Genomic DNA, 20,544 nt, shown 5'->3' on the forward strand with positions numbered 1-20,544 from the left:
CTCTTTCCATCTTCTTTTAATACTTCTTGAATAATTCAATATTCTGACCATAGTATCCTTAAGCATTGCAACTCATGGCTTGAATTTGTTCTTTAGTTCCTTCAGCTTATGAAATGCCGAGAGTTTGTCCCTTTTGATTTTCTGACTCCAGCTCCTTGCACATTTCATTATAATACTTTGCCTTGTCTTCCTGAGCTACTGTTTGAAATCTTCCATTCAGATCCTTAACTTCTTATTTTCTTCCCTTTGTTTTGGCTTCTTGGCACTCTAGTGCAATATTCAGGTCTCCTCTGACATTCATTTTGGTTATTCCTTCTTTCTCCTTCTTTGTAATGACTATTTGCATTCGCCATGGACGGTATTCTTGATATCTTCTCACAGCTCATCTGGTCTTCATTCATTATTGTTCAAGCCTTCAAATTTGTTCCTGATTTTGCTTTTAAATTCAGGGGAAAGAGACTCAAGATAAAATTTTTATTCCTGTGGATATGATTTGACCTTATTTAGCTTTAATTTGAACTTGCATATGAGTAGTTAATGGTCTGTTCCACAATCGGCACCTGGCCTAGTTTTCACTGCTGATTATTGAACTTTTCCAACTATTCCTTCCACAGATATAATTGATCTGATTCATATGCATATCATCAGGTGAAATCCATGTGCATAGTTTGAGTTGATGTTTCTTATAAAAAGTATTTGCTATGAATAAAATAATTCATTGTGCAGAATTCTATTATTCTATCCCCGGTCTTATTTCTGTCACCAAGCCCATGTTTTCCAATTACTGATCCTTCTTTCTGGTTCCCAACTTTCATATTCCAGTCACTCATTATTATATATATATATATATCAGGGTTGTATCCTTTCTCCATATGTATTCAACCTGTATGCTAAGCATATGCAAGAAACTGAGCTTTCTGAAGAAGAATGTGGTATCAAGATCTAAGGAAGACTTATCAATAACTTTTGATATATAGATGACACAACTTTGCTTGCTGAAAGTGAGGACGACTTGAAGCACTTGCTGTAGAAAATCAAGGAATCCAGCCTTCTGTATGGATTGCATCTCAATCTCAAGAAAAGGAAAATTTTCAACACTGGACCTATAAGCAACATCATGATAGATGGAGAAAAGATTGAAACTGTCAATGACTTCACCTTACTGGGGTCCACAATCAGTAACTTTTACTAGCAGTTAGGAGACTAGAAGATGTAGGAAAGTCTGTAGTCAGGGACCTCTCCAAATTAGAATAGCAATGATATTAGTTTGAGGATTAAGGTACACCTGATTCAGATCAGCATCTTTTCAATCATTTGTTGTGCTTTTCAATTACTTGTTGAGAACTGGGCAATAAGTAAGGAGACAGAAGAAAAATTGCTGCCATTGAACTGTGGTGCTGTAGAATACTGAATATCCCATGGACTGCCAAAAGAACAAAGAGGTATGGCTTGGAGAAGGTGCAGCCAGAATGCTCCTTTGGAGGCAAGAATGGTGAAACTATTCCTTGGAGAAAGACATGATACTTGAAAGGTGGAGGGACAGTGCAGAAGAGGAAGACTCTCAACCAGGGGGGTTGATGCAGTGACTGCAGCAATGAGCGCAAATGTGAGCTCATTGTGAGGATGGCACAGGATAGAACAGAGTTCAGATTTGTAGTTCATAGGGTCACTATGAGTTGTACTCAACTTTACAAAACCTAACAACAACAACAAATCTCATAGGAAGAAACTATCCATCCTTCTCTTTCAGAGCCACTGATGGCTTAGAACTGGTGACCTTTTGGTTAGCAGCCCAACATGCTATATTTTATGCTACCAGCATCCTTCATTTCACTTGCTATGCATCAGAGAGCTGGACAATGACTAGGGATGATAGAAGGAAAATTGATACCTTTGAGCTGTGGTGTTGAAGAAGAGTATTGAATATATCAGGGACGGCTAAGGAAATGAACAGGTCTGTCCTAGAGAGGGTGAGGCCAGGCTGCTCCTTAGAAGCAAGGATTCTGAAGCTTCATCTGATATACTTTGGACATGTTACAAGGAGACATCCCTTGGAGAGGAATGTCATTCTTGGGAGGGTGGAGGGATAGTGCAGGAGAGGAAGACCCTCGATGAGATGGATTGATTCAGTGACAGGGGTAATGGGGGTAGGTGTGCAGAGATAGTGCGATTGGCACAGGATAGGGCAGAGTTTAGGGCTGTTGTATATAGGGTCAGTATGAGTCACAGGCAATTCGATGGCACATAACAACAACAGCACCCAAAAATAAAAAACATTTTCTCATTCCTTCCCTTTTAAGGCCCAGTTGAAGCTTCCATACAGCCTAAAGCCACTGTGGGGTTTTTCTTGGCTTTATCACTTCAATAGAGGAGCTCCAGTGGCTTAGTGGATAAGGAGTTGTGCTCCTAAGCCAAAAGCTCCCAGTTTGAATCCACCAGCTGCTCTGAAGACGAAAGATGGCCAATCTCCTCCCATACGCTTTTACAGTTTCTGAAAACCTGCTGGACAATCAGCCATGGGTCCTTTCCAACTTGATGACACACGACCAGCAAGCACCACAGTCAACTCGTGGGTGTCAGTGTCTGAAAACCCGGTACGCACGGGCAAACTTTTGCTTATTTACTAATCTGTAGTAAATAATTTCACATTTTTACTTAGCTGCTTATTTTTACCATGTCAAAGATTCTGCTTCTTGGTGATGTCTGGCATCTTTTTGCCTCCCAACCGCAAAGCACCTTCCTACAAATCCTCTTTTCAAATTTACAATCACTGATAGTACCAGGGCGAGCTCTGGTGGCTCAGTGGTAAAGAATTGTGCTGCCAATGCAAAGATACAGGGTTCGAACCCACCAGCTGCTCCTTAGGAGAAAGACAGGTAACTTCCTCTCGTGTGATCTGCTGTCTCTGAAAACTCGGGGGAGTGTCAGCTACAGGTTCCAACTCGATGATGGTACAACAACAGAACAATGAGAAAGCCTGAGTGCCCACAGAGCAAAGGAAGCATGGTCTCACTTGTGTTTATTTGCTAATATGTTGTGAACAGTTTCACTTGTTTTTGAAAACTGGCTGGTTTATCATGCTTGTGGGGTAACCCACCTCTGGGTGCAGTGTTTGACAAAGAGTCATGCAAGTTTGTAGCAGAGCAGGTGTCCAAGCTGGATCTGCAGCCCCTGGGGGGTGGGGACACAGGCCCAGGCCTGATCCTCTTTCTCCCGATGCTTGCTGACACTTTTCCTTACAACCACCCAGGCCTTCCACCTGTCCTCCCTCTGTACCTCCCTGGTACCCACCCTGTCCTATTGCTAGGCTTACCTACATATATAAATACATATTTATTTTTTTTAAATCTGGGAGTAGTTTTTTTTGGTTGTTTTTTTTTTTTTTAGGTTTTGTCAATATACTATTCCTTCCTTCCTTCGTTCCTTCCTTCGTTCCTTCCTTCCTTCCTTCCTTCCTTCCTTTCTCTCTTTCTTTCTTTTCTCTTACTGTTGTGAAAAAACAGCTAACACGTGGGATCCCCTTCTCCTTTGACTCAAATGTTACTTCTCAGGAAGTAGCCTTTTCCTGACCAGGCTGTTTAGAACTGTAACCCCTCCCCAAGCCTCTTATCTCCTCTCTTGTCTCATCTTTCCCTCTGACATACATCACCACCACCCATCCTACTCTCTCCCTGTTTCACTTGCTCTCTCCGTGGGAGGTCTCTTAGTCAACAACAGCCATGGTCTGGAAGGTGAAAGAGCCATGAGGATGGTGCAGGACGGGGCAAGATTCAGATCTGTCGTTCACAGAGTCACTATTAATTGTAGCCAACATGGCGGTGCCTAACAACAGTAGCACTGTGGAAGAGAGACCCGGCAGTCGCCTTCCATTAACGATAAAACTAAAAAACCCCAGCAACCCATGAGCCACAAGGGGCTTGATGGAACATAACAACCACTACCACCACCACCACCATCAAATCAGAACCAGCCCATGGGTGACACTCCAGTGGGTTTCAGGAGGTTGTAAATCACACATTTCTCCTGAGGAGCTGTTGGTGGATTTGAACCACAGAGAAGCTTCACCTTTGAGTTAACAGAGTTGCCATCCTTAAAACTAGCATGAAGAAAACTTGATAGGGAAGTCCTGTTGTGTTGTTCTGGCCCCTTAAGTTGGAACCAACTCATAGACAACCCTACAGTGGGTTTTCAGAGGCAGTAAATTGTGTGGGAGTTGATGGCCATCTTTTCTCCCACAGAGTAGCTGGTGGATTTGAACCTCATGCCTTCAGGTTGGTAGTACAGCTACTTACCCTAGGCTACCAGAGCTCCCTATAAGGAAGTCCTACTGTCACATAAGGCTGCTACGGATCAGAATTGATTTGATGGCACCCTATAACCCTGTCTCTAGAATTTGGGTACGTGGTGATCTCTCATAGGTTCTCTATACCTAGCAGGGCTCCAGAGGGAGTGTACACTGACTGGCTCTCCCCGCACACTGTTGGGGCTGCTGGTAGGATGTGGGGTATATAATCCCCCATTAAACTCTCTCCTAGTGCTTCAGTCCTCAGGGCTCAGAATTCCTTGGTCAAGGTCATGTAGTCCTAACTTTTAAAAGGCCTTGATTAGGACCCATTTCAGAACACCTCCTTCGTCGGTACACTGTGTCTCTGCTGGGAGGTAATTGCTGCCATCTCTGTTGGGCTGTACAATTTGAGGAATAATTTGTGTAAGCATCAATTGCCACCATGACCAAGCCATGAAGCATAATTATCTCAAGTGGAAACTGTGATTGAGCCTGTGAATTGGGGCCTGATTTGCAGGGGCTGCAAATGAGCTGCCACCGCCAGATGATGGGGCTGTAATCAGCCCGAGCCTGTTTCCAAACACCCGTTCTCCACGTCCCTCCACGTCCCTCCACGTCCTGAATCTGGAAGAATATCAAGACCCCTGCAGAGGCTGACGTTGGACTCAGGCTCTCCAGGGAGTTTCCTTCAGTTGCTTCGCTTTCTAGTTTCACTATAATAACTTTCCAGTGGTGCTTTAAGCGTGATTTGGGGGACTCTAATCACTCTAACCTAACACCCCCTCCCCCTGGCCTGTGCACACTCAGAGTTCTACCCGTGAAGATCTAGCTCTACGTTGGGCCTGAAGGGATGGGCGGCGGAGATTAATCCTGGATTCTTGCTCCCTAGCGTGAATGACTGCAAGTTAACAGGAGACTTCATCTCTTGCCCTCACCAAGGCCAATGTCTGCTCTGCACATGGGCCCAGAGGCCACACTCCTGGTACTTCTGAGAAGCTGATGATGGCATCTGAGGCACAGGAGGTAGTTTTCCTTTCTGGCCTTGCATCGTAGGGGTTCCCTAAGGCAGGGTACAAGTTCTGTCAGTGCTCTGTACCATCTGGATTGAAAACAACTCTGAGAATTGTACTTGTAGGTCCACAATTGCTATCTGATAGTTCCATGGCATATAAGACTGAGGGGGGAGGAGACTAAGGGAACAACATGCTGAGTTTGAGCAAAAATGCACAATCTATATGTAATCAGCACTCTGAGAGCACTGAGGAGAGCGCAGGTAGAGTGGGAAGAGTGATTCCCCAACTTTGTTTTACCCTTATTACAAGTTGAACTACGTCTTCGGAAAATAAGAGTCAATTTGGCTAGGTATAATTCTTGATAGGATTTTCTTCCATTCTGTGATCTAATCTAATTATCCTATGTGTTGTTGTAAATCCTAACTGTTATGAAGTCAGGACGATAAGGTAGGATTAGACATGGTTATGGTAATGACCTGGAGGACATCATGCTCGGGAGGGTGGAAGACTCAAATGAGGTGGATTGATACAGTAACTAGGGCAATGGGGCTTGGTGTGTCGGAATCAGTGAGAAGGCTTCAAGGCTATTGTACACAGGGTCGCTATGGGTCGCAGGCAACTTGATGGCACATACAACATGTCAATGAGGCAAGATACAATCTGTAAAATTAGATTTTATTTTGAGTCAATCTCTTTTGGGATAGAAAAATGATTAAACAAGAGAACAGAGATCAGAAAGATCTCTGTACCAAGAAAGAAAAGCCAAGAACAGAGCTCATCTTGTGGACCTAGGAGCTGTGCACTGAGAATTTCCTAAACCCCACGTATATATTGAATAAACGGTACTGGTGTTAGGGAGCTCTGGCGGCACAGTCCATAAAGAGTTGTGTGAATCCAAAGAATGTACCTCCAGTGGTCAAATTTACCAGCTGTTCCAAGGGAGAAAAATGGGCAACCTCTTCCCATAGGATTTTCAGCCTGGGAAGCTGGTAGAGGGTCTGCTAGGGTTGGCTTCAACTTGGTGTTAATGAGAACTGTTAGTTCTGTTACCTGCTTCGTCTGACCCAGTCACCCCTGCCACCTGCAAATGGGGAGAGTTTCTACTCTCCCTCATTCTCATAATGTCTGCAGTGGCAACTGGAGATAATGTGTCTCCCTTGTTTCCTGATATTCTTGCATAAAAATAATGTATAAGATATTAAAATAGACAATGGGTTGAGGGTGGGGTTCTAATCTTGGTGCAATATTTTATAGACCAAATGGGGTTGACCCTCTGGTGCTTACTCTGCTGAATACTCAGCAGCTGTGAGAAAGTGTAGATATGATAAATTATTATTCTTGCTCAAGGAAAAAAGGTTGCCTTTTCATTTTTGTAACTTTGGTACCCAGTGTTGTTAGGTATCTTTGAGTCGAAACCCACCCATAGCAGACCCTTAAGTGACTGTAATTTGCATCTTTCTCTTCTGAGGAAGCTTGTGATTCGAACTGTGTTCCTTGGTGTCAGTAGCATAACTCCTTACCACTAGGCCACCAGAGCTCCTTAGAATATAGTGGGCATTTCAAATTTTTGTTTAATGAATTATAAACTGCACAGAAATTCTATTTTTTAAAATTTTTATTATTAATTTCAATGAAAATTTACAGACTTTGCATTTCCATTCATTCATTGTTGCGCTTTTCTCCCCACCCACCCTTCCCCCCAGTACACTCCCCTCTTGGGAAAGTAAAAGAAAAATTCTTTCATTGTTTTACAATCTGTCTCCCCAGTTCCACTCCACTATGCAGCCTTCATTCTGGACTCCTGTCATGACAATAAACCTAATCACAAATCCCTTTTAAACAGTTTTCTCCCTCATCTGTTTCAATGCTGTTGTTGTTTGTTATGTGCCGTCGAGTCGCCTGCGACTCATAGCGACCCTATGTACAACAGCCCTAAACTCCGCTCTGTCCTGCGCCAATCGCACTGTCTCTGATACTCCCATCCCAATTATCCCAGTCACTGAATCAATCCACCTCATAGAGGGCCTTCCTCTCCTGCGCCGTCCCTCTACCCTCCCAAGCATGATGTCCCTCTCCAAGGACCGGTCTCTCCTCACTACATGTCCGAAGTAAGTTAGACGGAGCCTCAGAATCCTTGCCTCCAAGGAGCTACCCGGTTTAACCTTCTCCAGGACAAATCTATTTGTTTTCCTAGCAGTCCATGGTATTCTCAGTACTCTTCTCCAGCACCACAGCTCAAAGGCATCAGTTCTCCTTCTATCCTCCTTGGTCATTGTCCAACAGTATACATTATTTATCCCATCTTTCTCAGTCTCCCCCTAACCTTGATGTCAATCCTGTTTTACAAGAGTGGCATCATGCAGTATTTGTCCTTTTGTGACTGAGATACTTCACTCAGCATAATGTCCTCCAGGGTCACCCATTTTGAATAATATTGTATGAGTTTCTTGTTTTTCAATGCAGCATAGGATTCCATTGTGTGAATATACCACAACTTCTCTATCCATTTGTTTGATGATGGGCACTTAGGTTGTTTCCAACTTCTTGCTATTGTGAATAAAGCCGGGATAAACACGGGTGTGCATATATCTGCTTGGGTGACAGTTCTGGTTTCTTTAGGGTATATTCCCAGTAGTGGAATTGCTGGGTCAAATGGTATCTCTATTTGCAACTCTTTGAGAAAGTGCCACACCACTTTCCACAGTGGTTGCACCATTTTACACTTCCACCAACAGTGAATAAGGGTTCCAGTTTCTCCACAACCTCGCCAGCATTTGTTGCTTGCTGTTCTGTTAAATTTTGCTATTCTGACTGGGGTGAGATGATATCTCATAGCTGTTTTGATTTGCATCTCTCTTAGAGCTAGGGATTTTGAACATTTATTCATGTGCTTGTTGGCTATCTGACTTCTTTGGTGAAGTGTCTGTTCATATCACGTGCCCATTTTTCAATTGCATTATTTACCGTTATCTTGTTGTGGTGCCAGAAATCCTATTTTTAATCATTAGTACATTTTTTTTTTTGGAGGTTAACTGATAGCTTTTGGTCACAATCTTATTTACTGGGTCTCGGCATCCTTTGCATTCTATGCCAACTCTAGTATACTCTGAACTGTTAAATGGACACAATTGGAAACATAAAAATCTGGCATTAAAGACAGCAGTTCTATGTATATAGGTAGACATAGGGAAACAAGTTTCAAAATCCCTCCATACCTATCTATAGTTAGGTTATTTTTTTCTAAGTTCCCTATTATTCTATGTCTCTGTTCTACAGGAGGCAGCTCTGGTGAATTAGTTGTAAGACATTGTGCTGCCAGAGCCAAGAAACGTTATCTGAACCCACCAGCTACTCCATGGGAGAAAGATAGGCAATCTCCTCCTGTGGGAGTTACTGCCACTGAAAACCCACTGGAGTGTCACCTGTGAATGAGTTCTGACTCGATGGTACTCAACAATCCTGTAACAGCTCAAGAGAAGATGGTAGGCAATGCAAAGGCCAGGGGTGCTTTAATGACTGTCCAGGGTGAGTACAAACTGAAGGGATACCTTATCACACTCTCCTCAGGTGGGAGGAGACCAGCAAAAACATGAATGAAGGCTGTGAACAGCCTGGTGCCAGGGAAAGAGATCTGGAAATGGCATTTCTTGGTAGTGAGGGCATATGTACCTTTCATTCATACTACATTAATTTCCCAGCATTACTACCTATCTGGCATCTGAGGGCTTTAGTAGAAGAGATTTTATAGAAGCTGAGAGCAGGGGGATGGAGAGGGCCAAGCTAATGGTTACCATCATAGTCTGCACAGTATAATAAATTACTCTGGAACAAGGGTACTGACAAGGTACTTCCCAACTACACCACATATCAAGTCTTCTTCACATGCTGTCAAGGTGTCTTTGTGAGAATAAGTCATTTTTAGTACTCTAACCATCCAATGCCGCTTTTTTTCTCAACATCTGACCAAAGACAACCTCAGCTGAGTTGGGGAGGGGGTCCTTCTTCTGTATCCCTTTAATAGCCTTCAATTCCCTATGGTGTAATTTCTAATCTCTCCTCTTATTCTCCAATTTTGAAAAGCAGAATCTTTATCTTGCCCAACATTTTATCCCCAATGTCAAAAAAATGTGCCTCACACAAAATATATTCAACAAATATTTAGTGAGTACCAGTACATGTTTCTAATGATTAGATTTTTTTTTATTTTCCTCTAGATGTTGCAATAGCTAAGCCAACTTAAGTATTCACCTGTTTTTTTTTCTTTTTAAACAACATACAATAGGATGTGTTGGGAGCTACAAAGGGTTTGTTACTGAAACCAGATTATCCTGACTGCCAAATTCCTGAATTTTTTTTAGGTTATTGAGGAACAGCACTATAAAATTGCTTTTAAATCCATTTTACAAAATCAGCAACACGAATGTTACTGCAACAAAAGGCTGTCCAAGCCCACTTTACAAAGAGCAATTTACCAGGACAGTAAATGTTAACAAAATGCAGCAGTATACAAAACCCATGTTCTAAAGTTACACAAACACAATTTCTACAGTAATTAACAACTCCCCATCTGCTTTTTCTACTCTTGACTCAGACTTCAGCTCCCATACCCATGGGAGCCTCTGAGGACCTGTTTTCCCCAGAGACAGTGCTCCTGGCCCTTACACTGGCTTTAGTTCTAATCCTGTAGCTTTGCCTGTCTGGGCCTCATCATACCGCATTGGCCAGTACTGAGGTTCTTTCAAAAGGCACTTGGCCACAAACTCAGGACTTTAAACTAGCGGGAGTGGCATCCACTTCCGAAATAGCGTGCCTCTGGAAACTCTATAAACTTGGAGAAACGATGAAAGTTATACAAGTGTTCAGGTCTTTCGTTCATAGGGTTGCTATGATTTGTCTACAACTCTACGGCACTTAAGTTTCCAGTTGCTTTGGGAATCCCAAGAGAACTCATATTTTGATGGGTCAATGTGGGGCACCTGCCTGTACCTGAGGTTTTGCTAATACATAACGTTTTAAATTTTTAAGGCTGTTCTGGTACTCAAAGAGGAAGTGCCATTTTGAGGGACATACTCCTAAGAAGCACAGCAATTCCCAGATCTTGGCCTCCTGATACTATTTATTACTTTTCACGTAGTTAAGGACCAGATCATCACTGTTGTTGTGTAACACTGAGTTGGAGCTGATCCACAGCTGACGCTTTGCCACATTTTCAGAGGCAGTAAGGCGTACAGGCAGTAAAACGCCCATTGCTCTCCAACGGAGCAGCTGAATTCTAATTGCGTGCCTTTGGTATTGTAGCACTGGTTCTTACCACTAGGCTATCAGAGCTTCCATCAGATCATTACTAAGAGACTAAATCTGACACCATCTTCTCCCAGGTCTCTGCCACCGAGTTTGATGATTCCATTTTAAGAGTAATGTTTGTAGTCAAACTGTTTCGCACAAACCCAAAGGCATATCGCAGGTACCTGGGGCCCCTAGGATGATCTCTGATCCTGTATTTCACCACCTCGGAGCATGTGGTGGAGCCCTTCTTATGCTTCAGCAGCAGGAACTGCACCAACTGTTGCACGCCCTGCACCCTGGTAAGGCTTTTTGGCTGCCAGAGCCCTTGCAGCTTTCGGGGTGAAGGTAGGCTCCCGATGTCAATATTTTCCCATGGGTCTCTTCTGCAGGAGGAGACTTGGGGTCTGAGCCTGGGTCTCACCATCACGGCTGCCATCCTTCTCGCCGTCGGCCTGAGAAAAGGGGAGACTCCCGCTGTCGGGTGTCTGCTTCCAGGCCGGGAGGTACCGAGCTCGTACACTGGTAACAGGTGTGCATGCTGCTGTGTGAGGCCCCGAGGAGGAGATGGACAGAGGCGGGGGCGGAGGACGAGCAGCGATGGCAGAGGGGTCTTTGTGGGTGCTGAGCGGCCCCGCAGTAAGGAGGAAAAGTCACCACAAAGGTGCGGGTACCCCCTCGCTGCGGTGCAGCAACCGCGCAGCCTCAGTTAGCGCCCGCTCGGCGGACCACTTCCGGCCAGCTCAGCCAAGATGGTGTTCTGTGCCGCGCGAAGCCCCTCCCCTTCCGGCTCCTAGCTTTGGGGTCCGCACACCCGCCTCAGTAAATGGAAAGGAGGAGCCGGATGGATTCAGGGTTAGTTAGGGTCTGGAAGAGGAAGAGGGCGAGCCGGGTGTTCCCATCCAAGGCGCGCAGAATGGAGAGTATTTCCAGGGACAAAGGCTAGCCACAGTCAGCAAGTGCTTATTTATAAGTGTGCGTGTATCTAGGATTTCAAGAGCTATGCCGTGGCTGAAGTGTAGGATACATGGAGATGAAAGCTGAGAGATAAGACTGCCAAGGAAGGCAGGGCCTCAACTGGAAGCTAAGGAATAGAAATGTATTCTTAGCATGATGAGATTTTAAGAGGCAGTGTCGGGACCAGGCTTGCTACTTTACAACCTCTGGCAAGGTGGAGCTTGAATTGGAGTTGGGCAGACTGAACAAAAGTTGTGAAATCTAGTTTGGAGGATTAAGCATAGGAACTGTGCAACATAGGAACTGAGACACGCTTGTCTTTTGCAGCTCCAGCTATACCTGACGTAGAGTCGTGTATGTATCCTTGAGCTGATTTTTGACTCATAGCGGCCGTATATGATGGGATAGAACTACCCCCATAGGTTTTCTAGGCTGTAATCTTCACCAGAGCAGCTGCCAGATCTTTTCTAATGGAATTACACCGCTAACCTAAAGACAAACGGTTCAGATCTCACCTACCACTTAGAGTAGGGTGGGTGGAGAGAGGGGCAATCTTCTTTCATGCGATTTGACAGTTGACAGCCTCTGAAAAGCTGCTGGCAGGTGCGCTATGATTTGGTTCAAATTCACCTGACAAGGATGTTGAGTTTTAAGTTAACAGCGAAATGCTTAACCATTGTGCCACCTGGCTTCTTGGCAGACAGAAACACCCCATAAATGTTCCCTGGATGATTATGATAAGGGAGTGATTATGATAAGGGAGTGAAGACAGCAGATTCCACAGGGATGAAAGAAAGCTGATAAGAGATCCTTTTAGGAAGTGCAGCTGTCGGGAGTGAGAGATTTATTTGCCCAAATTGGATTTAACTACTCCCCGTTAACTTTTTTTCTTTTTCACATATCCTAAACATTCTCCTACTTTTCTTTTTATTCCTCTTCACATTTTTTTTCTACTGTCTTGTCCGAAATACTCTTTTCTGTAAACGTCATCTCTCCAAATTGTATCCCTCATTCAGAATCCAGCTTAAATGCCATCTTTCCAAAGCTTTCCTTGTTCTCTGTGCGTGGAAATATCTCCACGGCTGAGTCACCATGTTGTTGTTAGGTACTGTTGAGTCAACTACAACTCGTAGTGACTCTGTCAATAACGGATCTGAACCCTGATTTAACCTGCACGGCCCTCATGCTCTCTGGCCGTGGACGTAGTCACTGTGTCAAACCATCTTATGGAGGGTCTTGCTCTCTTTTGCTGACCTTCTACCTTGCATAGCATGCTACTATTCTCCAAGGGCTGGTTCTTCCCGAAAATACATAAAAAAATAAGTGCGACAAAATTTCACTATCCTTGCCTCTAAGAAGTACTCTGGTTGCATATCCTTCAAGACAGATTTGTTTGCTCTTTTTGCAGTCCGTGGAATACTCAGTACTCTTTCCCAACACTAAAGTTCTAAGGCATCAATTATTCAGTCTTCCTCATTCGTTGTTCAACCTTCAGAATACGAAGCAATTGAGAATACTTTGGCTCAGATCAGGCTCACCTTAGTATTTTTTTTAATGGATATCCTAGCTCTTTAGAGAGCCTTGACAGCAGATTCTATAACACATCTTTTAAAAAAAAATATTATGTTGTTGTTGTGTATGATCGAGTCATAATCGACCACCCTCCAGTGGTTTTTCAGGGGCAATTAATCACAATGGGGGGAGATTGTCCATCCTCCTGCAGAGCAGATGGTGAGCTCGAACCATGTGCATTTGGGATTTCAGTGTAACATCTTGTTCCTAGGCCACAACGGCTCCCACAACTTTTTATATCTTGACTGCTGCTAACATGGGTGCAAATTGTTTATCCAAGTAAAATGAGGTCTTGTACAACTTAAATCTTTTTTCCATATAGTCTTATGCTGCCTATTGGTCCAGTGGTTAGGATTTTTGTTTTCTTGCTGTTGAGATGTAACCCATATTGAAAACTAGTTTTTGGTATTTAATAAGTGCTTCAAGTCTTCTTCAGTTTCTGCAAGCAAGATTGCGTCATCTGCACAACACAGGTTGTTGTTCTTTGTATAGCTCAGCTTTTCAAATGATTTGCTCAACGTACAGATTGAATAGATTGGGGGGGGGATATAACTCTGATGCACACCTTTCCTAATTTTAAATCATGGAGTGTTCCCTGGTTATGTTTGGACAACAGCTTCTTGGTTTAGGTATAGGTTTTGAGTGAGCACAATTAAGTGTTTCAGGATTCCCATTCTTCTCAATGTTAGCCAAAATTTGTTATGAGTCACATGAATGCCTTTATGTAATCAATAAAACACAAGTAAACATCTTTAACCTATTCTTTGCTTTCAGTCAAGATTTTTCTGACATCAATAACGATATCCCTTATGCCACACTTCTTCTGAATACAGATTGAATTCCTAGTGTTTCTCTTTCAATGCATTATTCCTGTAATTTTAAAATAATCTTCAGCAATATTTTACTTGCATGTGATATTAATGTTTTTGTTCGATAATTTCTAGTCTGTTGGATCACCTTTTTTGGGCAAGGGAACAAATATGGATCTTTTCCAGCCAGTTGGCCAGCTAGCTGTCATCCACATTTGTTGGCAGAGTCTAACAAGCAGCTCTCAGTTTGCATCTGCCTCTTGAAATCCCTCAGTTGGTATTCTATCAGTTCCTGAGGCTACCACTCATCTGTCAGTTGACCATACTATGTTAACTTGAGTGTTGCTGCAATCAAAGCTGGAAACATTGCCACTGGTATTTCAGGTAACACCAGCAGGTTCACCCATTGTGGACAAGTTTCAGCAGAGCTTTAAGACTAAGACCGAGAATCAGGAATGCCCATCCACTTCTGAAATAGCAGGCCTTTGAAAACCCTAGGAATATCAGAGGGACATTGTTGGGTATAATTCTAGAAGAGCCCCTCATGTTAGCAGGCCCTCAGAATGTGTCTGCAGAAGAGCTGCCTCCTTTAGATAGATTCTACTGTACTGACAGGGATAGAGAAAGACTTTCACAAAAATAAAGACCTTCATGTGCCAATGTGGCAAGACTAAAAAATGAGGAGAAACAGCTGCAAGCATTCACTGATAATTGGAATCTCCAAAACAATTTCTATTTGTTTAATTATGCTAAGCTCTATTTTAAGCACTTTTTAAGTATTAATTTGTTTTTTATTTTCTGGTGGCCTATTCTGTAGGGAGTTGTGCTGCCACACCCCTCTGCTGGCTCTAGTCTATCTAGTCTAGTCTCTCCAGTCTGTCAGCAAGCCTTTGGGAGAAAGATAGGCAATCTCTGGTACCATCTACAGACTCAGAACACCTGCTGGAGGGTCACCTATGACTTGGTTCCAAACTGATGGCAATGAGTTTATTTTTGGTTTCTTTTAAATGTTATTTTGTTTTTAGTAAAATAAGTACTGCTGAAGTCATCCTTGTTTTAAAATGACCATGTGTTTATTATGACATTAACTAGCTCTCTGAAAATTGTACTAAAACATCAAGAAGCCCAAAGATAGGGAATAAATGATAAAGTAAAAGAGATGAACAGATGATTTCAGAGGGCATCTTGAGAAGACAAAGCACAATATTGTAACAAAACATGCAAAGAGATGGAGTTAGAAAATAAAAAGATAAGAGCTTGCTCAGCATTTCTCAAACTGAAAGAACTGAAAAACAAATTCAAACTTCAAATTGCAATAATGAAGGAAGGATGCTTAGACAAAATCTTGAATGATCTAGGAAGCATTAAAAAAAGATAGAGGGGATACACAGAGTCAATTTACCAAAGTTGATATGGAATCGTTTTATGAAGTAGCATATGATCAAGAGCCAATGCTAATGAAGTAAGACATTCAAGCTAAAGGCACTGGCAAAGAATAAGGCCCCAGGTATTTGTAGGATACGAAATAACATGTTTCAACAAATAGATACAGCCCTGGATATGCTTACTAGTCTGTGCTAGGAAATTTGGAAGACTTGTCCAACTGATTGGAAGAGATCTTTATTTGTCCCATTCCCAAAAAAAGTTAATCCAACAGAATGTGGAAATTATCAAACAATATTACTAATGTCATATGCAAGTAAAATCTTGCTGAAGATTATAAAAATCATGGCTAGAACAATATATCGGCAGAGAACTACCAGAAAGTCAAACTGGATTTAGAATATGCATGGGTAACAGGCTTATCATTGCTGATGGATTGTCAGGTGGATCTTGGCTGAAAGAAGAGAATATCTAGTTTTGAAAGAAGAGAATATCTAGACATCCAGAGGATGTCTAGTTTTGTGTTAGGGACTATTCAAGGGCATATGGCTATGTAAATCATAACATATTATAGCTAACATTGAAAAGAATAGGAATCCCAGAACACTCACGCAAAACCTCTACCTAGATCAAGAAACTGTTACCTGAACCAAGCAAGAGATTATTGCATGGTTTTACATTAAGAAATGTGGGTCAAGGCAGTATCCTTTCTCTATAACTATTTAATCTGTATGTTGAATAAATCATTTGAGAAGTTCGACTTTATGAAGAAGGATGTGCCATCAGGATCAGAGGAAGACTTAGCAGTAACCTGCATCATACAGATGACACAGCCTTGCTTGCTGAAAGTGAGGAGGACTTGAGGCACTTGCTGCAGAAGATCAAAGATTACAGCCTTCAATATGAATTGCACCTCAAAATTAAGAAAACAAAATTCCTCACTACTGGGCCAATAAGCAACATCATGATAGATGGAGAAAAATTTAATTGTGAATAATTTCATCTTACTTGGATCCACAGTCAACTCCCTTGGTACTAGGATTCAGGATTTCAAAAGATGGGTTGCACTGGGAAAAATCTGCTATCAAGGACCTCTCCCTGTGATATGGAAAGATAGAAACTCTTGTACACTGTTGGTGGGATCATACAATGGCACAACTCTGGAAGGCAGTTTGGCATGTCCTAAAAAAGCTGAACATTGAAATTTCATATGACTCAGCTATTCCACAGCCTGGAATATATCCCAAGAAAATTAGAAGTGAGGCACAAATAGAGATTTGTACACCAATTTTCATAGCAGTGTTATTCACCATAGCAAGAACATGGAAACAATCCAAATGTCCAACCATAATCGAATGGACTGAGAAATAATGGTACATTCACATGATAGAATACTATGCAGCATGCAGAAGCATGATTTTGAAAAGCACTTCCTAATTTGGCAGGGACTGGAGAATATTATGCTAAGTTACTAACTCAGTCCGATAAGGACAAATGCTGTATAAAACCATCATTGTAGAAATAGAAAGATAACTAGTAAAAAATGTATATGAGGACACAAGGTGGGGCAGGGTAGCAGCAGAAGGGCAAGGATGGGTGGGAAGGGGATAAACAGGGGCCACAATTTGATGGGTAGAGGGAGGGGTGGTAAAGGAAATGGGAAAGATCTGGTGTGAAAAATAATGTATATCAACTTTGTAAGTAAACTACTATAAAATAACCTCTCCAAAGTGCTCAGGATTAACAGTGTCAGTTTGAAGAGACCAATGTGGGTGCGCTTGATTCAAGCCATGGTCTTGTCTTACCTTTTTTTTTTTTTTGACTGTTGCTTCCCTCTTTTTAATGAACTCACTGTCCTTATTTGTGCAGAAATACATATCAACTTTGTAAGTAAACTACTATAAAATAACCTCTCCAAAGTGCTCAGGATTAACAGTGTCAGTTTGAAGAGACCAATGTGGGTGTGCTTGATTCAAGCCATGGTCTTGTCTTACCTTTTTTTTTTTTTTTGACTGTTGCTGTTTTTTAATGGAGAGCTGGGGGTGGAGGGAAGCAAAATCTCTTCTGAAGGAAACAGGCTCTTTGAGGGTGGAAGCTTTTGGTAGGGAAGCGCTGAGGCAGGTTTTTGGGAGGACCTGAGGGGAGGGGGCTCAGGCCATGGTGGTAGTCTTGTATGTGACAATCCATATATAGTGGACCTGGGAGGCCCTGATGGTGGTGAGGACAGAGCAGGGAACCTAGAGCACAGATGCTGCAGTCCTGTGGCACTGGCTTAGCCACTTACTCAGCTTTGCAGGACCAGCTTCTCTCACCACCAGCTTGGGCACAGGCAGCCATGTAGGTGAAGAAGGCACTGGCAACTCCATACCACTGCTGTGAGTTGTCCACCACGGGACCCGATCTCCATGGACTTGTTTATCGTGAAGGTCATGTGTCCTGAAATGGAGATGACACACCCTTTTCTGACCTTGTCATGGAAACTAATAGCATCTTCTGAAGCCATGATGATGCTGGTCGTGCAGGGCGGGCAGCCACAATCCCAGCCACCTCATCCATGAGCTTCATGGTGATAGTTCTGTGCCTGAAGCCATGCAGGGTAAAGTCAGAAGGCCCCAGCTGGTGGATTAAGCTAGACTGGCTGTAGCTGAGGTGTTCGGCTCTGGGTTGAGGACTGGCTGCACCATGTCTCCGTTCCTCTACTTTGTCTCCATACACTTCACCTGGGCTTCGTACTGCTTCCTCCTCTTCCTGCCCCTGGTGAGACTACATGACAGGGTACACACAAGGTCCTCGAGGACCTTGTCTATGTCCTTCAGTGACAGTGGCACATACTACAGGATGGCCTTGTTGGTCAATAATTTGCTACATGTGTGGATGTCTTCAGGCATCCTGCTGACCTAAACTTCTATAGAGTGCTTGGAGGTATAGATAACCTACGTGCTGATGTGGGCCACTTCCCAAGGCACATGGGTGCCAGGAATTCAGTGCTCCAAACAGGCCGGGGCAGCCACACAGCGCTGCCCATTCTGACTGTTGCAATGGTGGTTGCTGATGATGGCTCCTGCCTCCTCTATCATTTTCAGGATGGTCCCCCGTGGGCATTGCCAACAACCTAGGTGTCATCTGGCCTCAGGATCCGGCGGATTTGAATGGCAGAGGGAGCCTTGGTGGCAGAGCTCGACGTGCTGGCGGCGGTGGTGGTGCGGCGGCAGTGGCGATGGCTGGCGGCTGCAAGAGAGCCCAGGTCTCAGGCAGGACCCGCACAGAATCAAGCCATGGTCTTTTTATTTTATTTTATTTTTTTAGAAAATGTATACTTTATTTGGTATCAACAGGTTTGAACATATTCTTTTTTTAAAAAAAATTTCCATTCATTCATTGTTACATATTTTCCTCCCAGTCCCACCTCCTCCTCCCAGTTAGCTTTTTTCTTTGGGAAAAAAGTTTTTCATTCTTATACAGTTCCCCCACCCCCACCCTGCCCTGGACCACTTTACTATGAAGCTCTTATTCTGGGCTCTTGTCATGTCAGTATTACCTAATCATATGTTCCTTTAATACAGTTCTCTTCCTCATCTGTTTCAATGCCCTGTACATTATTTATAGCCTCTTTTCTTAGTTCCCCCCAACCCCCATATCAGTCCTGTTTTATAACTGTGTCATTATACAGTATTTGTCTTTTTGTGACTGAGATATTTCACTCAGCATAATTCCTATATGGTTACCCATTTTGTATAATATTTCATGAGTTCTTTGTTTTTCAGTGCTGCATGATATTCCATGTGTGAATATACCACAGATTCTCTATCAATTCGTTTGTTGATGGGCACTTGGGCTGTTTCCAACTCTTTACTATTGTGAACAAAACAGCAATAAACATACGTGTACATGTATCTGTTCGGGCAGCGTTTATGGTTTCTTTAGAGTATACTCCCCAGTACTAGAATTGCTGGGTCAAACGGTATTTCTATTTGCAACTTTTTGAAAAAGCGCCATACTGCCTTCCATAGTGGTTGCACCATTTTTCACTCCCACCAACTGTGAATAAGGGTTCCAGTTTCTCCACAACCTCGGCAGCATTTGCTGCTTGCTGTTCTGTTAAATTTTGCTATTCTTACAGGGTGCCATGATATAGTTGTTTTGGCCATGGTCTTTTCAATCACTTGGTATGCATCTGAAAGCTGGATGATGTCTGAGAACAGAAGAACAGATGTTTTTGAGTTTTGGTGTTGGAAAAGAGTACTGAACAGCCCACAGACTGCCTAAAGAACGATAACAAAAACCAAAATTCTTGGAGAAAGTGCAGTGAGAGTGCTTCTAACAGGCAAGGATGGTCAAACTTCATCTCACATATATACTTTAGTTATGTTAGAAGGGGCTAGCCCTTGGAAAAAGAATCATGCTTGGAAATGTGGAGGGTAAGGGAAAGAGAGGAAGACCCTCAACATGCTGGATTGACACAGTGACTGCAACAATGGGCTTGAGATGATGATGGCACAGGATAGGACAAAGTTCAGATGTGTTGTTCATAGGGTCACTATGAATTACAGGTAACTCATTAGAACTTAACAACAACAACTCTATTATACAAGGCAAGTTCCCTAAACTCCTTACTCTCGTTGCCTTATAAGTAAAAATGAATACAATAGAGGTAACAGTATTATGAGGGTATACAAAACAATACACAGAGGGCATTTAACACAGTGTTTGTCATATAATATTCAATGAATGTTAACTGTTCTTTTCCTTTTCTCTTTTTTTGGCTACCAGGCAGCTCTAGGCAAGGAATTTTTTCTGTAGCTTCAGAGCAAGAAGCCCCTGGAAACAGTAACCTTTTAGCTAACTCTTCTCTCTTCCCCTTGCTACTCAAAGTGTGGTCCCTGAACCAGAATCATCAGTGTCTCCAGGGAGCTAGAAAGTCAAGTAGAACTCCCTGCCCACCTCACATCCATTTTGAACAGGAATCTGCATTAACAAGATCCCCAAGGAGTCTGGGCGCTTGTTAAACTTTGAGAAGCACAATCTTAAAACGTAAGTCTATATTTTAGAACTCCCAGACTTGAGGAATTTGGCATGTTGGGTAAAAATGGATATTTTTTCTTGTTTTATTATTTTTTAAATGATATTTTAACGAAAGTTTACAGAAAACGTGGATTTCCATTCATTCATTGTTGTGCTATTTCCTTCCCCTTCCCCCCACCCCTTCCAGTAGTACAGCATATTTTTAACATGTTTTTTTTTT

The 20,544-nt window shown here is 42.7% G+C and overlaps 1 pseudogene; it reads right to left on the reverse strand.

Annotated features, from left to right (window-relative positions):
* The window catches only part of LOC102843211, a 65,725-nt pseudogene that overhangs the window by 37,427 nt on the left and 7,754 nt on the right, over window positions 1–20,544 (reverse strand).

The sequence above is a fragment of the Elephantulus edwardii genome, unplaced genomic scaffold, assembly GCF_000299155.1.
Source record: "Elephantulus edwardii isolate Elephantulus edwardi_28Jun2011 unplaced genomic scaffold, EleEdw1.0 scaffold00031, whole genome shotgun sequence".
Classification (NCBI taxonomy): Eukaryota; Metazoa; Chordata; class Mammalia; order Macroscelidea; family Macroscelididae; genus Elephantulus; species Elephantulus edwardii.